Below are 11,583 nucleotides of genomic sequence, written 5' to 3' on the forward strand. Positions count from 1 at the left end.
TGTGTGTGTGTATTTGTGTGTGTGTGCGTAGCAGCAAATTATAAATGTCTTTCAGTTGTCATGGCATCATACAAATGGAGAGTGTGCCGTCGACTGGAGTGTAATTTATTTCATCACTGACTCATCTGAGCCCGGGATCTGGCCTTACTTAACCTCACTATGGGGTTCATGACGATTAGATCATACACGGTCTCAATAAATGCATGAAAGTCAGGAGGAAAAATACAGCTGGGCTCAACTGATTTTTTATCAATGCTCTGCTAATTGCTTTGCAAGAAGAAAAGTGCTGTTAGAGTTTTATTTTTTTACTTTGAATGTCAGAATTGAATGAGGGCAGAAGAGGCCACCTTTGAAAAAAATATAGTAATTAGTGCGATTTGTCTTCTTAATGCAGGATCTTCCGAGGAGAAGTGTTTTATTGTCAGAGCTGCATTTACTTCTTCCTTGATGGTAATTAAAGTGACTGCAAAGTGTGCAGAGTACAGTGGCTTGGTGACTTCTAATGTGCAGAGGTTCGGTGTCCTTAGATATTGTTCAGACAAACAGGAAATGGTTATTAGCTCAAACATAAAAGTCTTTGCCGATAATTAGGGCAATGTGATGAATGCCAATTAGTGGACCGGTGAAGAGACAAAGCGCTGCTCTGCTACCTGTACTACATCATGGACCTGCAACCTGAATAAAAAAAACACTAACAAGCATTATTTCTTTAAGTATCTTCCGTGTTAAAGCTACATTTATTTCCACATTTTAAAGCTATTGTAGAATGAGTGGGATCAGTCTTATTGAAGTTAGATATAGAGTGGGATCTGATCAAAAACTAGAACACTGGCAGCATAAAGCGTCAGCTATTAACACCAAATGATGATGATGATGATGATGATGATGCACCATATGATCAGAGCGGGTGGCAGATCAGCATGGTCCCATTCTGGTATTAACCTTGACAGAGGGGGTGACGTGGTGCTAAAGGGAGTTTTGTGTCAGCAGGACGGTGTGTGTGTGAGACTAAGTCTGAATAAAGTACAATGTGTGTGTTCAGGGTGACGAAGGAGCAAGACGTTTGTGACTTTTTAGATACATCAGGCTGGGATACACAAACCTAACATATATAACCTGGTTTCTTTCTTCTTCCTTGTTAGTTTCCTTCTAATATGAAATTGTTTTAGTGAGTAAATACATCATTTTAAACTGATACTTATGGCTACTTATACTTATTGGTACTTATGGCTTTTCCTTTGTTTGTCAAGCATTCCGTTATATGTGAAGGTATATCTGCATCTTAGTTTGTTTAATGAAAGTCCATGTCACGTTACAGTAACATATTTATCCTGTTTTTTGCTCATCTCAGCGTCAAAAATGTTCAGGATTTTAGAAGCAAGAGGGCACACACACACACACACACACACACGCACAGTCTGCTTAAATATAAATAGCATTCGGAGTCACAGAGTGTCCCTGTGCCCTTTACTCATCAATAGCTCACCACGTCTCTAAAAGTCTGTGTGAATGCCTTCAACAAGGCCACTGCTCCGCCTCTACTCAGGCGGAATAACAGGATGCAGAACAAACAGCTTTCCAGCAATTACTCCATCTGATATATAATTTCACCCTCCTCTTGGTTTACAAGCCGTAGAAAAACAGTAATAATTCTGCATGTGGACGGACGGGGATTATTAACCGCTGGCCACAGGTGCTGTGATGCTGACACTACCCGAGCACAACTGCCATTTATAATGGGGCTTTTAGTGTCTGTGTCTGTGTGTGTGTGTGTGTGTGTGTGTGTGTGTGTGTGTGTGCTCATCTGTGTGTGTGCATCTGTGTGTGTGTGTGTGTGTGTGTGTGTGTGTGTGTGTGTGTGTGTGTGTGTGTGTGTTGAAGGTTGACAACTTAAAGTCATTTGGACAATATAATTAGCAGGGCTGGACAGCTGCTGAAAAACTGGACTACGTATGCCTTTAATAGGGGCTGTGGGGGGGCATTCAGGCAGTGTTTGTCCCGGTTTGTTTTAAAATCTCTCTTTCTCACAAATGTCATGAGGAACGAGCTTCCTCCCTATTTCAGGGCCGGTCGGACAACATTTCACAGCCAAACACTTCATTCCACTCACTGGATTTAAGTCACATCGTGCAGTTGGAGATCAACTTTGGTGTGCTTTGACACATGAATGTGTACCACTGATTAAGAGTTAGCTCTACTACCAACGCTGGCTAGCTATCTGAGGGAATGAAGAGTCCTTAGATGTTGTTGTATCATTTACTTTGACTTACAGATGAAGCAAAAACTTCCACACAACTTCTGGAGATGCTCTACGTGGCTGGTGACAAAGGTTTCCGATTTTCCGAAGTTTCCGATTACTTTGGTGACTATGGCGATAAATAATCATTCATAATCTGTGTTGGCGTTCACGTGTCCCAATTGGAATCAATCCACTCAGCTGGTCTCCTCAAGAGGCAAGGACGTGGACAAACCCTCAGGAGACACAGACAGGAGGTTCCCCTGAGACAATTTTAAAATTCTGTTGAAACGGAATTGAGAAGAAAAAATACTTAATGAATATAAATGAATAAAAGAACACACAAAATCCATTTTGGAAGTAGGGGTGTAGGGAGTTTGAACGGGCCCCAGAAAGTGTGTGTTAATATTTTACAAGTCATAACTTTATTGACATCGACAACCAAAACGTTGGACCCTGGGGACATGGGATGAGGACATTTGGAATACAAAGTGTTCACATCTTAGCATTCGATGAAAGATGTCTCTTCACTGAAAGGCAGCTGGTTTTGAACCACAGCTTTTGGCAGTCTTTAGGGGACAGCCCTGTCAATACACACACACACACACACACCGCTGTTGCCTCCACACTAGCAGCATGTATGCTGGCATCTAAACTGCCCTTTCTTTTGAGGAATCTACGAAGAGCCAGAGAGCAGCATCAAAGGTAGCTGGCCACAGTGATTTGTGCCCAGGACAGGAATTCATCAGCAGAATAAAGTACCTGGCAGAGGAGGCTGACATGTGTTGCAACAAGAAACTTGTCACTCATCCACAGAAACCAACTCTGCCTTTCCATATGATGCAGGGTTGAATCTGTGTAAGACTACACATATACACACATACAGATGATGCTCATTGTGTTATTCAGTATTGCACTTCAATAATTGAAGGAAGATTAAAAACAAGGTCAAAGGCTGAGTTATCCAGACTTCAATTCCCAAAACTCAACTGCATCTTTCACTGGACCCACCACGCCATTTAACGCCTGCATCTTCCAAACTCGCCATCAGCGAGTAACTAAGCAAGCCTCCTCTGCTAATGAAGGCCATGAGATGTGGTAGAGATGTCCAGAAGAAGCTATTACGTGGCCCTTGGGTTAGGATAGAGCCACAGAAGACTTCCCAGACATGAGAGATATCTAGTTCCACCTTCCACAAGCATGACTTGTGCATGGACAATCCTGTCTCTGCTGCTCTGATTTGATCCCCAGAGTGTATCATCAATAGAAAATCACTGTTGTGTGGTTCTGTGAAGCTATAATTAAAGTGTGGCACATGAATCTAATGTGTGTCATTAAATGAGGGCAATTTAGTCCAAACCATCATTTTTTAATCTAGAGATTTTGGGCTGTTCTTTCACATCATGTCTTCTTTCAGACTAGTGGAAAGACATCAATATTTATTTGACTAAACTTTGCCTATTTGTGTCTGTAGATTTATCCTAAATGTACCAAAAGATAGCATGAGTTAATATGGAGACCTGGACATTGCATCCAAACACAACCCCAAAAAAACCATTGTAGCCACAATTTAATAATTTGGGGCCAGGAAATACAAAACAGTATTTTGGGGATAATGACTTAGCCCAAATACAGTGCATTACGGAAAGTATTCACAGCGCTTCACTTTTTACATATGTTACAGCCTTATTCCAAAATGTTTTGAATTCATTTTTTTTCTTCTAAATTATACACATAACACCCCACAATGACAACTTTAAAAAGTTGGTTTGAGATTTCTGCTCATTAATTAATTCACAGCCTTTGCGATCAAGCTTTAGATTGAGCTCAGGTGTGTTCCGTTTCCACTGGTCATCTTTGAGATGTTTCTACATCTCAATTAGAGTCCAGCTGTGGTAAATTCAGTTGATTGGACATGATATGGAATGGGACACACCTGTCTATACAAGGTCCCCCTGTCCCACAGACCACAAAACAAGCATGAAGTTGAAGGAATGGTCTGTAGACCCCAGAGACAGGATGGTCTTGAGTCACAGATCTGAGACGGGTACAGAAACATGTCTGCTGCTTTAAAGGTCCCAATGAGCACAGTGGCCTCCATCATCCCTAAATAGAAGAAGATGGAACCACCAAGACTCTTCCTAGAGCTGGCCCTCCCTTTAAACTGAGTGATCGGGGGGACCAATAACCCATTGGTCACTCTGACAAACCTTCCAGAAGGACAACCATTGCTGCAACACTCCACCAATCAGGCCTATTGGTCAAGTGGCCAGACGGAAGCCACACCTCAGTAACAGGCACATGGCAGACCACCTGGACTCTCAGACCATGAGAAACTAAATTCTCCGGTCTGATGAGACAAAGATCGGACTCTTATGTTATTGTTATTATTATTATTATTTTATGTCCTCCTCCTTATGTTGGAGGACACCAGACGCTCACCACCTGGACGATAGCATCCCTATAGTGAAGCATGGTGGGGGCAGCATCGGGCTGTGGGGGTGTTTTTCAGCAGCAAGAACTGGGAGACTAGTCAGGATTGAGGGAAAGATGAGTGCAGCAATGTACAGAGACATCCTAGAACCATACCTGCTCCAGAGTGCTCTTGACCTCAGACTGTGGCGTAGACTTGAAGCTGGTGTTGCGCCAAAGGTGCCACAACAAAGCATTGAGCATTATGAGGTATTGTGTGTAGAATTCTGAGGAAAAAAATTAATTTAATCCATCTTGGAATAAGACTGTGACATAACAAAATGTGTAATATGCGAAGCACTGTGAATACTTTCCATGTGCACTATATAATGCAGGTAGTTCTGCTATAGGCCTACCTGTATGGGGCAAATAGACTACCCAGAGCAGGCTAAAGGTGCAGTCATGGAGAGAGATTTGATTGAATTGTATTTTAGGCTGGGAATGAGTTACAAAGACATTCTAAAAAGCCTGGCATTGCAAGGAAGCGTTATTACAGAGAGGCATTCAAACTGAATATTTAGAGCCCAGATGCTTTACCGGTGAAGGTACAAGAGTTTTTTGTTAAGTTTCTGTTTGTGCCTGGATTAAAAAAACATAATCTGGGATATTTGGTTTATAATGCATATGTATGTATGTATTCAAAGGTAGAATCTTTTGATGATGGTGATTCAGATTTAAGCTGGTTTTGATGATTTAGACGATGTACTGCAGTAATCCTGATTCCTACATGGTTCATAACTGGGCAAACGTAAAACACAATGTGAGGATGTTTTGTCTAGAATCAGAGCGCAGCTTGGATCCAACTTCAACCAAATACTATCACTGGCATAATCGCCATCGACTGGAGACAAAGCACCCATTTAGCTGGCCCACTAGGCTTTTAGCTGCTGATCAGTCGCTGTCACTGCATGCATCAGAGACGAGCCTCCATAGCAGCGGGGCTGTTTGAAATCAATGGGGTCATAACTGTGGCGTAAATAGATAGAAAATTGGGGTGCCCGCTAGAGGCCAGAGGAGCACGTGGGCTATATCAATAGCTACTACCCAAAGTGGAAGAAGCAGCGCTCTCCAAGCTCGCCTCCAAATTGAATTCCATGGATAGATAGATAGGAAAATGAAAACATTGATAAACCTCAATGAGCTGCATGAAAGATTTTTTTTCTCCAATCAGCAGCAGACATGGGGCATATTTTGATGCTAGGACATTGGATTGTGTGTACTGTACACTGTGTTCTATTTGATAATGCCGCCAAATTGGCAACTGGAAGATGATGGATCGCTAATGCTGTGTACCTGGGGAGCAGTTGGACAATGTGGACAACACTACAAAAGCTACTAGAACAGCGGGAATGATCACAATTGGTTATATACAAGCACGTCTTTACATGCAATTTGAAAACAGAGGAATGGCTGTTGAATCATTTATTTCTGGAAGCAGGCTTTACAGGAGACAACATGTTCTGATGTTTTCTTTTTTTTCTCCAATGTTTTATTCATGGCTTTTATTCCACAGCTGCAGTCACGGCTGCTGTGATACAGTGAATCAAGCTATGCACAGATTTTGAAACGGAGGTAAAGAGATGGTTATACCATACTTGCTGCACATGCATCTGTTCCTCTGCAACATGCAGGATTTGTTTCTTCCTTCAAGATCGGACAGTGAGAATCATAATCAGCAGAAATCAGGAGCTGCTGCTAAACGGATCATTCATTTTACAAAGTAAAGAACTAAACACATTCATTTAAAGCGCTATTCCGCTGAAATAGTGTTGCCGGGTTCAGAGGGTTCATGTCTACCGTACAGTTGACCTGTCAAACTAACCCTAAAGCCACAGACAACATTCAGTAGAACTCCTCATGACAAGTAGAATCCTCTGCATGTGTAAAGTCGCTGAGTTGCATTGAGGTGATGAATCACTGAATCACAATACACTAAGTGTCACATTTACCACACAGACTTGAGAGTGGTATTTATGTATGACCGTATTTACTTATTTAACATTTGTCTTGTGTGTATGTTATATAATTTAAAAAAACATTGCTTTATGAACAATACAAATGATCAGATATCCGATTAAACATCCAACGATAAATGCTCAGTTCATCGGTCTGCTGTCCTGTATACTGAACAAGCGGAAGTGAAAGGGTTAAGGTGAACTCAATGCTCAATGCTAAGAGCGTCAGTCCGACTCGTAAGCCTTCCCTGTAGATCTCTTTAGAGGAAGTTCCAGTCAGTCTCTCTCCATGTCCTCCACATCCCTACAGTAACTGTCTGGAAGCTAATTGCAGTAATTAATTTGTGTGACCTACAGTTGCTTCCAGTTCCTGTTATAGCCCGGTCTGGGCGTCACTGGAGTGTGAAATCAATTTACTGCTAATCACTGGAGGTGGGTGCCTGTAGGCTGCGTCTGGGGAGCCGGTAGACACATGAGATAAAAGTAGCTTTTAATTCACTGCTTCTGTTCAAATAACAGAAAGAGGACACTTGAAGAATAATGGAGGGGTGAAAAGGAAAGTAGTGGGATTAATGGCTAGATGTATAACTCAGTAGGGGGGGGGTCACCACACCAAAAATCCAGTCGGTGGTGACAATTCCAGTAAAATAACATGATTCTCGATGCCAACATTGGTACCACGGCAATCCAAATTATTTTCTAAAATTCCCTGTAATTTAATTTAATCATAAACTTAATTATTAAAATATTTAAAGAATATCAAAATGTCATAACAAATACATGGGATAAATACCGTATCTCTCTAATAGAGCATAGAACATAATAAATTGCAATGAATGGTCATAATGCACCAACCAGACCCATTTTAGACTTCAAGATATCTTTTCAAAAACAACAGTGTTTCTAACAGCTGCGTGACAAGAGACGTTACAACCCCCCCCCTTCATTTAAAGTTAGTTAGCTAGTGATGTTGTTGTTTGTGTTCTTCACCTGTTACCTGGGTTACACCTGGCTGTTGATTCATAATGGAGATTGTTGAATGCCCTCGCCAGTCCTCACTAACAAGTTTCCAATCTTTTCACCAGAGTTACCGTTAATATTGTTTGCGTCACCAATTCCAAATTGAACAGATTCAGCAGCATTCATTCGAGGAAAATCATTGCAGCTTGATGGCGCTAACGTCAGCACATAGTAGTGTGTAGCCTACGGCGACATGATTTAAAATGAAGAAAACGGAGATCCCCGAGATTCAGCAGACAAGCAGGAAGACATCCCCATCATCGTTATCTGAGAGGACTCTCAAGAAGGACTCCTGACCAGTGAGATGGGAACTTCTTTACTACTGTCTGTTTAGTCATTCATATTTTATCCTTTCTTTTCTTTCCAGAGCACACACACATACAGGTAGATTCCTTTAAATGTTAAGGGGAAGATTTAAAAATAGAAACTGGATCTGTGAATTCTCACAGAATCCCAATGAATTCATATCTTGCTGCCCAGTCGGACTCTTATTAACCTGGAGTCCCAGTCTCTGTCCCAATACTCACACATGTTTTAGACCTATTGGCAGACATCTATTTAAAATGTGTCCAACGGCATATAAAGAGCATGTTCTCCACGTCCACTGAAGTTTCTTAGCATGTACTCTTGTACCGTGTGTGGTCCAGGTAGCTTTGCATAAAAACTGTTTGTCATTCACAAGAATACTTTTACTTTTATACTTTAAGTACATTTCCAAGCCTGTACTATTACTTCAGTAAAGAAGTAAAATCAGTACTTCTACTTTTACCAGAGTACGTTTTAATACAAGTATCTGTACTTCTAGGAAGTGAGTACTTTTGCCAAAGCAGTAGTAGATCTGTTACATCTGTGTAGAGAAGTCTAAAAAGTGATTCAGACTTGAACCAAAGCAGAGAAGCTACTTTTTCTTTATGACAGAAGATATCCACAGAAAACATTTGGATCAAATTTGCAGCAAGTATTAAATCAGTCCGCCTCCTGGTGCGCTGTGACTTGGAGGCTGTTACACCAATCTAAAACCTGGAGAGGTTCAAACCGGGAAGGTCAGAGATAATGACTGTGAAACACTCCAAATCATGCTTTTGCAGAATTTCAAAAATATGGCCAGTGCCTTCGGCAGAGCAGTTATTTAGCTGTAAAGCACCAGAGAGCTCCTCCCAATCAGCAGCAGGCAGGATGGATCTGACAGACGATTAGCACAATACTCAAAAAACACTTCAGCCACATTCCAAGTGTGAGAACATGTTCAAAGTTACAGGACTCGCTGACGGAGAGAAAGCACAGGTTGGCCAAAAGTATTGTGTTGGAAATGTTGAGCCATAAAGGAACGTTCAGCTGGGAGTTCACCCTGATTATCACACAGCCCATAATGTTTGTCTGTCTGCTTTCTCCTGTTGTCATTCACTTTCCCCTAAAAGATCAGCAGCCACAGGCGTGTTAGCAGACAGGCAGAGACAAGGGGGACAGAATCGGACAGAGAGCACCTGTCTGTCTGTCTGTCTGTCTGTCTGTCTGTGTCAGGGTTATTAATGAAAGCATTGTAGGGAAAATGTGAAAAGAAATATTATACTTGAGTCTCTCTTGCTGTTTTTGGCCCATTCTCCATCTGTGACACCCTGTACTGACCTCTTCTAAATCACACCATCAATAGTTTTCTCTACTCTTTGGGCCGTCCTCACACTGTAAAATAAGAACACACACACACACACACACACACACACACAGTGAGCCCTTAGGCCATTCTATTGGTATGCAGACAGTAAATCTCATTTTAAGCAGGGGTTTCACTCGCTATCCTTGAGACCTGAGTTGACAGCACCAATGTCCAGCTGTGTGTGATTGTGTGTGTGTGTGTGTGTGTGTGTGAGAGAAAGAGAGAGAGCCCCCGCTGTTCCCCTGGTGACTGCGGGGTCACAATGACTTACCACCACATGTAGTGGGATGATGTTGTTCACTGACCGCTGATCTGATGGGACACTTTACCCAGAACTCCACAGCCACGCAGTCTTTAACGTTTAACATTTATTATTATTTTCTGTCATGTCTACAATGTTACAATGTCGGATGTTTATATAAAACATGGCCAAAGCTTCAAATAATGAGGTACACCTCTTCAAAAGAAATCCCTGTGAACCAAACCTCAGATTTCCAACTAGTCGTTAATTAAGACCGCTGACTGTGACTTCTCTGCTTTTCCATCCATGGGCGGTATGAGAAAAACAAAGTGTTGATGAACAATACAGTGTTCTAATTGCAACTGATATACAAGTATGAACCTGGCATTCCAATCAGCCATCACACGCACATAAGAAGTCATCTTTATACTGGAGCCATACAATGCAAATGCTAAATTTGTATTAGATGTAACCCTAAAAATGCAAATTAACATGTCATTAAGAAGAGAGCGGGCGGGTCAATGCCAGAAGAGGCTCCCAGTTGTAGAGACTCCAGCCTACGTCGGGTCCTGCAGCTCAATCATGATATGGCAATCCTTCACTTTTGCACAGCAGGAGGATTCTAGGAGATCCTTTAAATGAAGGATGAACTATATTCCTAAGGATATTTAATAAGGGCACAGCAATTGTTGGTTCAACTCTTTAGGAAGCAACCAGTGAGGCCCTTTTTTTTTTCTCTGAGAGAAATATGCATTCAAAGCAGGAGTTTAGGAACTCTGCACTCTGGCTCCACAGCTGTGCATGCTGGGATAAAGCTGTGTCCCTCTCTGTTAGCTATGTGTGCTATCTATTTCACCTGTGATTGATTTAAACAAAATACACACATGCCAGTGCCTTAGTGTATGCTAGTTACCAGTTGTAAAGCACACACACACACACACACACACACGCACAGTCAAATGAGTTACTGAAGCTAGTGTATAGGGACAGTAGAGGTCAAAGAGGCGCTGCCAGAGGTGCAAACGGGCTAAAATGTGAAAACAAGCGTCATCCAGCAGAGGAACTGTCTGTTTCAGCGTGGTGCTGAAATGACCGCTGACTTTAACCTCAGAGTGATCTCCTATTTGATACAAAGGTAATAGCTGATAGTCAGAGGAAGCCTGTAGTACACACTGGACAGAAGAGAGAGCTGCAACACATTGTTGGAGGGCCTCTCTTTGTGCCCCCCCCCCCCCAACTTCCAACCCACAGGCCTCAGTGCAACAGCCCTGCCTGCATTGTCTATAGCTACACCCCTTGTTTGTCCCCTATCCCAGAATAGATGTGGAGATTGTTCAGGTTTACACAGACCGTGGTAAAGCCTTATGTTTGGACCCATCCTTCCGCCCTGACCTCCTCCCTACACACAGTGTTGCTCTATGACTGCATCGCTTCACTTCCTCTTTTCCTCCCATCACATTCCCTCCTCTCACCACGGGGCGCTCTCCCTTAAACACGTCTTCAGAAAAACCAAACAATTCTCTTCTACATTATCAGCATACTGTTACTTACTACATCTGTGTGTCAGTATGCATGTGTATGTGTGTGTGCGTGTGCGTGTGCGTGTGCGTGTGCGTGTGTGTGTGCTTCCACACATGGACACAGCGGCGATGAAGACAGCAGTGACAGTCAGCAGTACGGAGGAGAGCGGCAGAGGCTGGATTCACAGCTACATAATAACTCACCACACATCCATTACACAGGCGTTTGGACTTCTCCTCCCATGTGTTGGCTTTTGTTATGTATATGAGAGCTATTATCTACCACAAGTAAATGTATTGGATGGAGAGGAGGTGGGAGGGCTTTTTTCTCTGGAGGATGGCCTTCAGGGCCACGCTGCTGCCCTCCTCCTCCCCTGTTGCTCCATTATCTCAGCCTCTCTCCACTTGTTATTAAGACAACAGGGAGGATTATGGCGAGCAATGACAGGGAAAAAGCAAAAAGCAATTTGGCCTGGGGGGGGGGG

General features: G+C 42.5%; 1 protein-coding gene across 3 annotated transcripts in view; it reads right to left on the reverse strand.

The window, feature by feature from the left end:
* Window positions 1-1,856: 1,856 nt before the first annotated feature.
* The window catches only part of LOC117938063 (cytochrome c-type heme lyase), a 37,141-nt gene continuing 27,414 nt past the window's right edge, over window positions 1,857-11,583 (reverse strand). For all 3 annotated transcript variants that reach the window (XM_034862390.1, XM_034862391.1, XM_034862392.1), the window contains exon 9: window positions 1,857-1,874. The gene's annotated coding sequence lies outside the window, so the exon portion shown is untranslated. The remainder of the gene's footprint in view (window positions 1,875-11,583) is intronic.

The sequence above is a fragment of the Etheostoma cragini genome, chromosome 22, assembly GCF_013103735.1.
Source record: "Etheostoma cragini isolate CJK2018 chromosome 22, CSU_Ecrag_1.0, whole genome shotgun sequence".
Classification (NCBI taxonomy): Eukaryota; Metazoa; Chordata; class Actinopteri; order Perciformes; family Percidae; genus Etheostoma; species Etheostoma cragini.